This window comes from Camellia sinensis, chromosome 6, assembly GCF_055761805.1.
Source record: "Camellia sinensis isolate YWXY chromosome 6, ASM5576180v1, whole genome shotgun sequence".
NCBI classification, from domain to species: Eukaryota; Viridiplantae; Streptophyta; class Magnoliopsida; order Ericales; family Theaceae; genus Camellia; species Camellia sinensis.
Window position 1 is genome coordinate 44,782,329 of NC_138966.1, and position 10,917 is coordinate 44,793,245.

Below are 10,917 nucleotides of genomic sequence, written 5' to 3' on the forward strand. Positions count from 1 at the left end.
ATTCAAGATTGTCAAACAAATTATATAATTATTTAATCAATTTAAATTATTTTACATGAATCCCCCACAAAATAAACCATATAAAATCATCAAAACAATCTACAAAACAACAATGATTTATCCCACTAAAAACATCACCACTAATAGCACTAATGCATTAAAAAGGTAAAAAAAAAAAAATACAACTCCAAGACCAAAACATCACATCATTAATGACGGGACCCACTGCCACCTAATTAGTGGGAGCACTAATTAGTGCTCCCAAGCATTTTAGATTCACCAAACCCAACGTCACCCCTCCAATCAAATTGCCAACAGACAATTCCATTTCATAATTTTTTACACAATCGATACTTTTAGATCTCTTACGCCATCAGGCAAATACGTTTTTAATAATGATTCATTCCACTAAAATATCACCATTAATAGTACTAATACATTAAAAAAAATAAAAAAATAAAAAATAAAAACACAATTCTAAGACCAAAACATCACATCATTAATGGCGAGACCCACTACCACCTAATTAGTGGGAGCACTAATTAGTGCTCCCAAGCATTTTTCATGCGTTTTTAGCCCCATTTCTTCTTTCCAATATGAATTTAATTATTGTTAATTCAGACTGCATGATTTAAATAGTGGAGAGTAAGCAACCAAATACCTTTATTTATAGAGTAATGCTAGAGACTCCAAATATTCTACCAAAAGTTTTACCAAATGTCTCACATGGGTGTGGGACCTACACAATGTGGGTCTCATGTGGGTCCCACACCCATGTGAGACATTTGGTAAAACTTTTAATAGAATTTTTGAGGTTTCTAGCATTTTTGTTTATTTTATCATACAAATTTTGAAGGGAAAATTACCCTACAGCAGATTCAGAAGATATCAATCACAAATTAATAGGGAATTTTTGAAAATTTCAACAACAATGACGAGTAAAAAATATATTACGAAGACATGAAATATTAGGGTTGGTTTAGGATGTTTTAAAAAAGTGTATTTTTTGACTTATTAGTTTATATGGGTTGGGTTTGGGTTGGATTTGATGTGATTTGTTAGAGAGGTGATATGATTTAAATAGAATGATGTGACTTAAATAGAATAGTAACTTTTTGACTTTTTGACTTTTTTAAGTTATGCCAAACCAACCCTTAATATTTGTTTACCATTTTATCCTTAACTCTCAAATCTTTCTCATCTCACGACACCCTTACACACTCACCAAGACACACCTCACACACATCACAATTCTCTCTCTCTCCATTCTTCACAGCATAGTCCTCCTCGTCTTTTCTCTCTCTCTCTCTCTCTCTCTCTCTCTCTCTCTCTCTCATCACATCACCCACCTTATTATATAATTAAAAAATAAAACAAATTTTATTCTATTTTATTTAAGTAAATTATAAATACATTATTGAGATTTGTTTGAAATATGAATTACACTTTATAATTTAAAAAACTATAAATACCTCCCTATTAAAATTTTTTATTTAACAGAATTAATTGAAAAAATAAAATTTCTAACTGTTCACCTATACAATAATAAAATTATCTGAATTATTAATTGAAATAAAATTTTAATATTATTAAAAACTGTTAATTAACTTTAAAATTTATTAATAAAAAGATCTATTTGTTATGAAATTAGAAACCTTAGGAGTATAATGTAATTTTTAGAACCATATGAAGTAATTTGTAATTTAAGTAAATCTCAGATGGTGCATTTGTAATTTACCCATTTTATTTTAATAAAATAAATTCTGGAAATCTCTAGGTATATGTCTACCAGTAGACTATACAAACACTGGGAATCTCTAGGTATGTGCCTACCAGTAGGCTATACAAGCACTACCAAAGCCATTTTACCGGTACTAATCAGAAGAATCGGCACCTAACCACGTGGGTTTCTAGACTTTCACCAAAGATTCACAAGCCAACATAATAACCACAACCACATCCCCTCACCAGATTCACCAAGGTATTCACCCATTTTTTTCTCAAAACAATACATTTTCAATATTTAAGTGTGATACAATGCTCAATACAGGATGTATGAGTAATTAGTTTCAATTCACCTAATTCTCATGCAATTTCTACAACAATTAAAGTTATCCTCCACCGATAACCCAAAACAAATATTTTTATTCAATAGATAATTTCTAACAAAAGATATAATTTTATCATTTTCAAGGTGGAAGTGATATTATATATCCAACTCCACCATCATCATCAACATACACATTCATTCCATTCTTTCAAAACCCAACATCATTTTTCATTTTCTTTCACAACCAAATATCTATGATTTTATAACAACACCTTCATTTACTTTTAGAATCAATTTTAAGTAAAGAAATCCACTATATTAACACATCTCGCCCATAAACACATCTGCACAATCTTTTTCAAGAACTCATTTGAAAATCCCTCTTTTATATTTTAAAATTAAACCCTAGGTTTAACCTAAAATCTGTAACGCCCCGAAAATATTACAATAAGATCATCTCACAACAAATATTAATTAATAACAAATGACTGAATATAATATCCTTCCGCTCATGAGGTTTCATCTCTTTACAAAAGTGTAACACATGCAGTAATACATTCACAAGTTCTAACCCTGAATCTATAGCATGTGTCATCAGTACAAGATATGAAATAAGAGTAAACAAATATGGTAATGCCCTATTGGCTACAACTTTCCAAGACGGTACTTGGTTACAACAAAAATGAGTTTAAACTCAATACAAATAAAGCCCTAGGCTTGTATAAAATAAATACAACAATAACAAAAACAGAAGCTCATGGCTTCCAGTCCTCCCAAGCTATTGCCTTGGCAGAGGTATGTCATCAGCACTAGAAAATAGTTTTCCACATAGGGTGAGTCAAAATCCAGTAAAGATACAATAACAGAGTATATGAATCTTAACAAAATTATATGGTGAATGCATATGCATATGCAATGCTCGTGTCAAAACCTTTTATATCTCTTTCCAAAACCATGTAATGCCAAGTTCACGTCTCAAATTTATGAATTTATTTCCTTTACAATAGAAAACAGGGCAGTAGATACAACACTGGCAATCTCTAGGACGTGTCTGCAAGTAGGCTACAAGCACTACCAATTTGTCATTTTTACCGGTATTAACCGAAAGGCTTGACACCTAACCGCACAAGTTTCTAGACTTTCACCAAGGACACATAGGCCAACATAATATCACAACTACACTCCTACCCAAATTCACCAAGGTATTCATCCATTTTTTTCAAAACAACAATATTTTCAACGTGTTAAATATGTCACAATGCTCAATGAAAATGGTTGAGAAAATAGTTTCAATTCACGTAATTTCTACAACAATTATAGCTATCCTCCACCGATAGCCCAAAAAAGATATCTCTAAATAAATAAATAATTTTCAACATAGATATATTTTCTAACATTTCCAATTATGAATGATAATTCATATCTAACTTCGCCACCATTATCATCATTGTTCCAATTCCATAAAACAAACATCAATTCCATTTTCTCTTTACAAAAAATCAAATTCTCACAATTTAGGACAAAAACCCCCTTTCTTTAAAAATCAATGTCCATGGATAAAACCCACCATTTATCACAACCTAACCATTTTTACAAAGCCACAATTATATACAAGAGCCCAATTTGAAAACCCCTCTTTTGATTTCAAAACCAAACCCCAAGTTTTATCCAAAAATCCCCAAATCATTTTCTTGTTTGGAAAAGCAAATAACTAAGTAAAAAATCATAAAAATGGTTAAAGTAATCCCTACCTCAAAGACAAGAATCAAGAAGAATTAGAGTTGAAACTTGACGAAGCCGAAAACGAACTTTGCTCCAATCAAAACGAAGCTCTAAGTGAGCTCTGCCTTTTTATCAAAGGAGCTATGATGTAGAAATCAACGGATCAATATGTATTTGAGTTTTAGACAGGGTTTCTAGAGAGAGAGAGAATAAGTGAATCTAGGTTTTGGAGTGTTTTAGAGAGAGAGAGAGAGAGAGAGAGAGAGAGATGAGCAAATGACTCAAAAGTGACCCCCTTCAGACTGATATACGCACAGATCGCTCGAGTGCAGAAATGATAGCTTGAGCGACCAGACACGGCGAAGACACCGCTCAAGCACAAAAATGGTCACTCGAGCATACAATGCATTCTCTTAGTAATTCAGACTTGCAAAAGTTCGCTCGATCGCCAGAAGAGCCGCTTGAGCGTAGATATTAAGCTCTCAGTAGTTTGCAGGCTGTAAAAGGCCGCTCGAGTGCAAGAAGTGTCGCTCAAGCGAACAGGCAAAATTCTGGGTAATCAACTCTTTGAAAAACAAGCTACCCACTTGTTCTAAATATGACAATGATACTCCAATAGCCAAACTCAATGAAGTACAAGATGAATAAGGAGTTGAACAACCAATAAGACGAGGGAATTTCGAATCCAAAACAATAAACGGGCTGAGTCCAAACTAGAGTTGTTATAAAATCTCCAAATCACTAGATTCTTTCAATAAGCAAATAGCTAACGTAAAAATCATACCGAAGGTTAAAGAAATCCCTACCTCAAGAATAGAAGACAAGAGAGAGCAAATGTTGAAATTTGGTGGAGCCAAAAAAAAACATCTCCTCTGATTAAAACAAAACTCTTGACGTGCTCTACCTTTTTATCCAAAGGACTAGGGTGAAGAAATCAATAGATTGGAAGTATTTGGAGCTTAAATGCAAGAACTGGAGAGAAAGAGTGAAGATCTAGGGTTTTAGAATGTTTAGAGAGAGAAAAAAATTAAAAATTAACTCAAAAAAACCTTTTTCCCAAACTGATTTGCATATAGACCGCTCGAGCGACCAAAAACACAGCACAATAACCCTTCTTAGAAACTCAGACCTGCAAAAGACCGCTCAAATGCAGGAAAAACTGCTCTAGGGAAGATACTCCACTTCCATAAGTTTTGCAAACTGTAAAAAAACGCTTGAGTGCAATAAAGAACCGCTCAAGCGCACAAGTAAAAATCTGGACAACAACTCCTTGAAAAGTTAACCCCCAACATGTTCCAAATACAGCAGTAACTCCAAAACAACCAAACTCCACTAGCAACAAGATAAGAATGAAATGAACAATAGTTATAGATATGGATGTCCGGATTCAAAAGTAAGAAATGAAAATGGGTTGAGTTTAAACCAGAATCGTTATACAAACTATTCATATTATCGTAGTACATATAAATTTTTATTCATGTCAAATCATCACTCATTGTATAACTTTTTTTTTTTTCCCTTTCCTATATATTAAAGTGAATTTTGAGAAAAAATAAGGACTCCATTAACGTAATATAGTAAACGATATAAATTTAACATAATTACATTTAGTTCCCTTATTTTAATTTGTGTAAGCACAAAATAAATAAAGTAAGATATATAATTTATTTAAAAATGATGACAATATTATTTTTTCATCCATATAACTAAGTCTTGATGAAAATTAAATATTATTGTTAGTAATGGGCGCCCATGTGGCATGACCATTTGTATTTGAATTTGAATCTTATCCAAATAGGTTTTGAAATTGAATTCAAACCTATTTAGGATAACCACTCAGGATACAGATATTATCTCCATTAACTGATATAGATAGATAATAATAACATATTATATATCTGGTATATGAGTTATGGGTGAAAAAAAAGAGAGAAACAACGTATGATCTGAGTTTTACCCATATACTGACTCTCTCCCAAGAAACAACGATCAAAGTCATTTGCACTGTGATTTGTGTGGGTGATATTCAATCTGTGATATCACTTCACTGCTGGGTTGGTTTATCAGACTCTGGAAGCACGTGATTTATCCACGAGGTTCTATCATAAAAAAGGTATGATCTAAATATTTTATCCGCTGCATGTTTTATACTTTGATTTACATTGGTATCAGAGCCATAAATATGGGTATTTTCGTGCTTATTTTTGTGCATTAAAATATGTGTATATTTTTTATATAAATATATATACATGTATATGCATGAATATTAATGGAGGAGGAAGATGAAGTGCACGGTTTTTTTTTTTTTTTTTGTATTTTAACTCTATTAGATTGAGAGAGTGATATACCTCAATTTTATGTTGTTTAAATGTCATTTTTAATGCCATAAATATTTTCATTTTGAAAAAAGGAGTCTGGCAGTACAAAAATCGGACCAGAAAGCACCCTGGAAGGCGGCACGTGCAGACCACGCGCCACCTATCGTCGTGAGCCGTTTTCCACGCGTCCCACGCGCAGCCACGCGCTCCCACGCGCCGGATGCCCTGCTGACGCGCCTGCACGCGCCATCACGCGCGCGTCAGCGACGCTGTCCACGCACGTGCGCCCTCCGCGCCACGCACGCGCGCCGTGCTCTGAGCCGCGGGTTGAGCCGCGCACCAAGCCGCGGGCTAAGCCGCGCTCCGAGCCGCGCCGAGCCGCTCCTTGAGCCGACTCGCGCCGAGTTGCGCTGAGCGGCGGCGAGCCGAGCCGAGCCGTTTTTCCTGCCTGACTTGGCTCTAAGGCTCTGTTTTTTTTTTTTAATTCTGAATTGCGTTAATTGGCCATAATTTATTCGTTATAGCTTTGTTTTAAGCATGGTTGGTACCTTTAGACTCATAATTAAATTTTATATCTTCTGTAAAATCTTGAAAATTTTATGAAAATAAAAAATATTTTTCCTGAAAAAATAATGCATTATTTTTGCTTTAAAATGCATTTGGTGTTGCATGATTAACTTTCTAGGGCTGAATTTTTTATTGTAGACTATTGATGTAGTTTACTATTTACTGGTATAGTTATAGCATTTTATCAGATTCTGGAATATTTATTTCTAATTTTATGTGTGTTTATTAGTTATTTAAAATTTCAGAAAATACCAGAAAATTCCAGAAAATTTCAGTATGATATACTTTCTGTTATGGCATAATTTAAATATTAAATACAGCATATTTTTTGGGTTTGTAATATGTTGTAATTAGAGGAGCATGATTATTTATTTATTTATTAGAATTCCATTATTAAATGAATATAGCATGAGTTATTTGTAAATTTACATTAAGATGCTATTGTATGGAATTTATCATGCTTTGTATATGCCATAGTCAGTGGGAGGTTATTCGGTTGAGAGAAATCTTTGTAGATTAACTCCCGAAAACCAATATTTTGCGCATAAATTAAACTAAATTTTGGATAATTGTCACTTGTGGCGCAAGAGATGATTACGAACATAGCGGATTTTTGATCTTGCAACTTGTGTAATATTGTCACTATTTAATTTAGATTTTTGCGGCAAAATTATATTATGCTAATCAAATTAATCCTAATACGAATTTCTCTCTAAATTGATTTAGCTTATGGAAGTTAATTTGGTTGACCTAGACTTAGTAAAGATGTTCAAATGTGAACAAACTAATCACATTCTTTAGATAAGCAAAAGTCTTTGAGACTTTAGGTCAAACCTTAATTGAGCCAAAGTAAGGAAACATGACTCAAAGTCGCCGTGGTTTTGTTGCCTTGTTTGGCATAATAAAAACTAATGTGTGCGCTATGGTTAGCGGCACGCTACGTAGTTTTGGTTGGCGAGTTTTGGAGTTATGAAATTAGCAAGCCCTCAATAGATCTGTATATGATCTTGACTATTGAGCTGCGCGGATTGACTTTGTAATTTGACTTGTAAATAATGTTACATCATTGGATGAAGTAACATTCATGAGTCACGTCATCCAAGAAATGCGAGCTTAAATAAATTAGTCATTAAGTGTAAGACGAGTAGCCAGTTTGAGCAGTGTTTTGCTCTCTACCCAATTATTGGGAGTGGATGGAGCAAAAAATTTCGTGCACTATAATAGTGTGCGTTGAAATATCACGTGAAGTTAAAAGATTAGCGCTTAGAAGCTGCAAAATCTATTAACACTAAGTGAAAAGATTAGCGCTTAGTGGCTGCAAAATCTATTAACATTGCCAACTTGTCTAAGTCTGGACACTTACTGTTTCCACACTTGAGTGTGAGACATGGATGAGGTGCTTCTTTGTGTGATTCCTTTACTAGGCTAACGTTTTAAATAACATTTACCACTAAGCGCAAACATTGCAGCATAGTAATGAAAAGGTCAAGGCCGACAAGGTTGTTATGACTCTAAGAATTTGACGCATCGCTTGTGAGAGCATTGTGTTGAAATTAGACTCTTTAGCCTCATCCGCTTTTAAGTTACTTCAGGAGCTGCCATAGGTGATAGCTTATTCTCTCCTTCTTGTGGATAGTAGAATTAATTGCAAGTAACTATGAAGCGAGAAATAGATATGGCAAGAGGAGTATCGTCATCTTTCAACTAGATGTATTAAAGTATATGGAGAATAAAATTGACTTGAAGGTGTAGGGGATTAGCACTTACTTGTTAAATTTGCGACTTAGGCGCAGTTGATATCTCCATGACATCTTTTTATGATCTAATGAATATGAATTAGTCCTGAGTCATTACCTAGTTGGGCTTAAACCTTTTAAACTTATCTTCGAGAACTCACACATTAAGATGATTAGGAATTAGTTTATGACATTGGTCATGAACCAGTGGCTTATTATACTTAATCACATTAATGAGATGATGACACAATGGTTTGAGTAGGCCTTATCGGGCCCACTCGCTTATGACATCCTACTCTTATATGAATGTGTAACTTTGTTCGCAATGGGTGCGCACAAGTAAGTAGGAAAGCCATAGAAGGTCATTTGTTTTGGCACATTTAGTCCACTATGATATTTTGTGACTAGATATGTGTGAGGGTATGATAGCTAAGCCTCAATCTCGACACATTTATAGATTACGATACGCATCTGAGTCAAGACTATTTGATCTCCCATAAGTCAAAAGTTTTGAGATGATTTTTGACATTGCACATATGAGGTCGAGATCAATTAGATAAGAGTTTTTTGTGCTTTTAGTTTTGACCAAGGTGGCGAGTATCTATTTGAGTTATTTTTCAGAAAAACTCTGTGAAGAGAGATGGATGCTTAGAAAATTGATTATTCCTAGTACTCAACAACACAATGGTGTAGTAGAGAGGAATTAAATATTGTTAATGTTAGGTGGATAATGGCGCAAAATGTTTCCCAATTGGAAATTGCACTAGTTTGTTGCCTATATCCCTAACTAAGTGCCCTCCATATCAGATTTTACACTCCATTTTGAGTAAGAGGTTAGCGGAGAGCCATCAATGGGCGATCTGTAACCGTTAAGCAGCTTATCTTTATTTTACTTCTCATAAGATTGCGAAGTTAAGACCTAGGGTTCTATAGCGCATTATTGTATGCTATCTTGTAAACACAAAGGGTCGTGTGGCGCATTATTGTATGCGGACATGCAAACCCTCCGGGTCATGTGCATATAGGTAAGCAGCTTTGTGGTAGTGTAACTAAGTCACATAAAGTTTTATTAGTAAAGGTGACGTGAATAGAGTTTTCGGAACTCTATAAGATGGAGAATTCCAAGCATAGCGCTCTATGTAGCCTAGTTGAGAATGGAAAGAAATTTCTAATATCCTAGGGACAGTGGGAGCGATGTGCCTACTAATGAATTACTCCATTAGAGAAGAATACTCTACATTCTTAGTTGCGTGGTAGCGAATGCGAAAATTTTCCACGTCATCACTGGGTGATTGAGAGGGAAACATTCATGATTGCTCCGCAAGATGATAAAGAGCCTAGGATAATGCCTAAGGCTCTAGTCCCCTATTTTTAGAAAGTGGATCAATGTTGCGCAGTTTAAGACAAAGTCTTTGAGGATTAACCATTTTTTATAATTTGGTTGACTTTCCATTATGACGCAAAACTGTTATAAAGTTATGCGTAATTTGGATAGTCATTGTTGAGGCATAAGGCTCGCTAGATACCGAAAAGTCGCACCATTGAGGAAAGTGTAGACCATGAGAAGACTTCCTCCTGGGAGTGAGGTTATTTTGACTTAGGCTATGATTGACATAAGTTCGGAACATTGATTTGTGGATATTGTGACCCAACATTCTCGTTAGAGAATTATATAAGTAGATCTGTAGGGATTTACCTTTTGCTTTTATGGTGAAAAGTTAGGAGCGCAAAAAGGTTGCTAGCTCTAATAAATCTTTTACAGCCTAAAACAGTTATCCAAATAGTGGTTCTTAGATTTCGTCAAGCCATGATAGGCCAACGATGATCGATGAAGACCACTGAGGCATGATCAATGGTCAAAAAAATAAGTTTTTCCTTACTTAGTCATTATGAGCCAGGAATTTATAAGGTTGTCGCCACCTAGGGTGGGCAGTCCTCTATTTTAGATATGATGGACATGGGTGATGTAATTTATATGCTCGGATGTATGATCCTTAGGGATTGTTTTAGGAAAATTCTCGGTTTGTCTTCGATGACTTACATAGAGAATATCCTAGAATGATTCTAGATGCAAAATTACAAATCCATTGACCTACCTATCGGTAAAAGCCAGAGCCTTAGCTATTGAGTGAATCCTCGGATTGTCTTTGGGAGAAACAGATTACCTATATTCCTTGATCTTTTCTTTGTTGTGGGAGCCTAAAGTACGCTATGTGGGCGTATTCGGCATGATAAGTGTTATCTTTGGTAAATGGTCAACTGAGTTGTTTAGACATTGACCTTGCTCATTAGACTGTGGATAAAATGCTTTACTAGTAGTATATTAATTTGCTCATTGTAAGATTCAATGCGCTAGTTGGGCGCATCTGTGCTAGTTGGGCGCACTAAGAATGAACGCAAATTGGTCACCAAAATATCTTTAGAGAAGTTATTGCGCAAGAGGTAGTGATCTTAAATCATTTCATGTGAGGCGCACATGGTAGATTCCGTTGTATATACTTATCGCAAGAGGTGCTGATAAGGC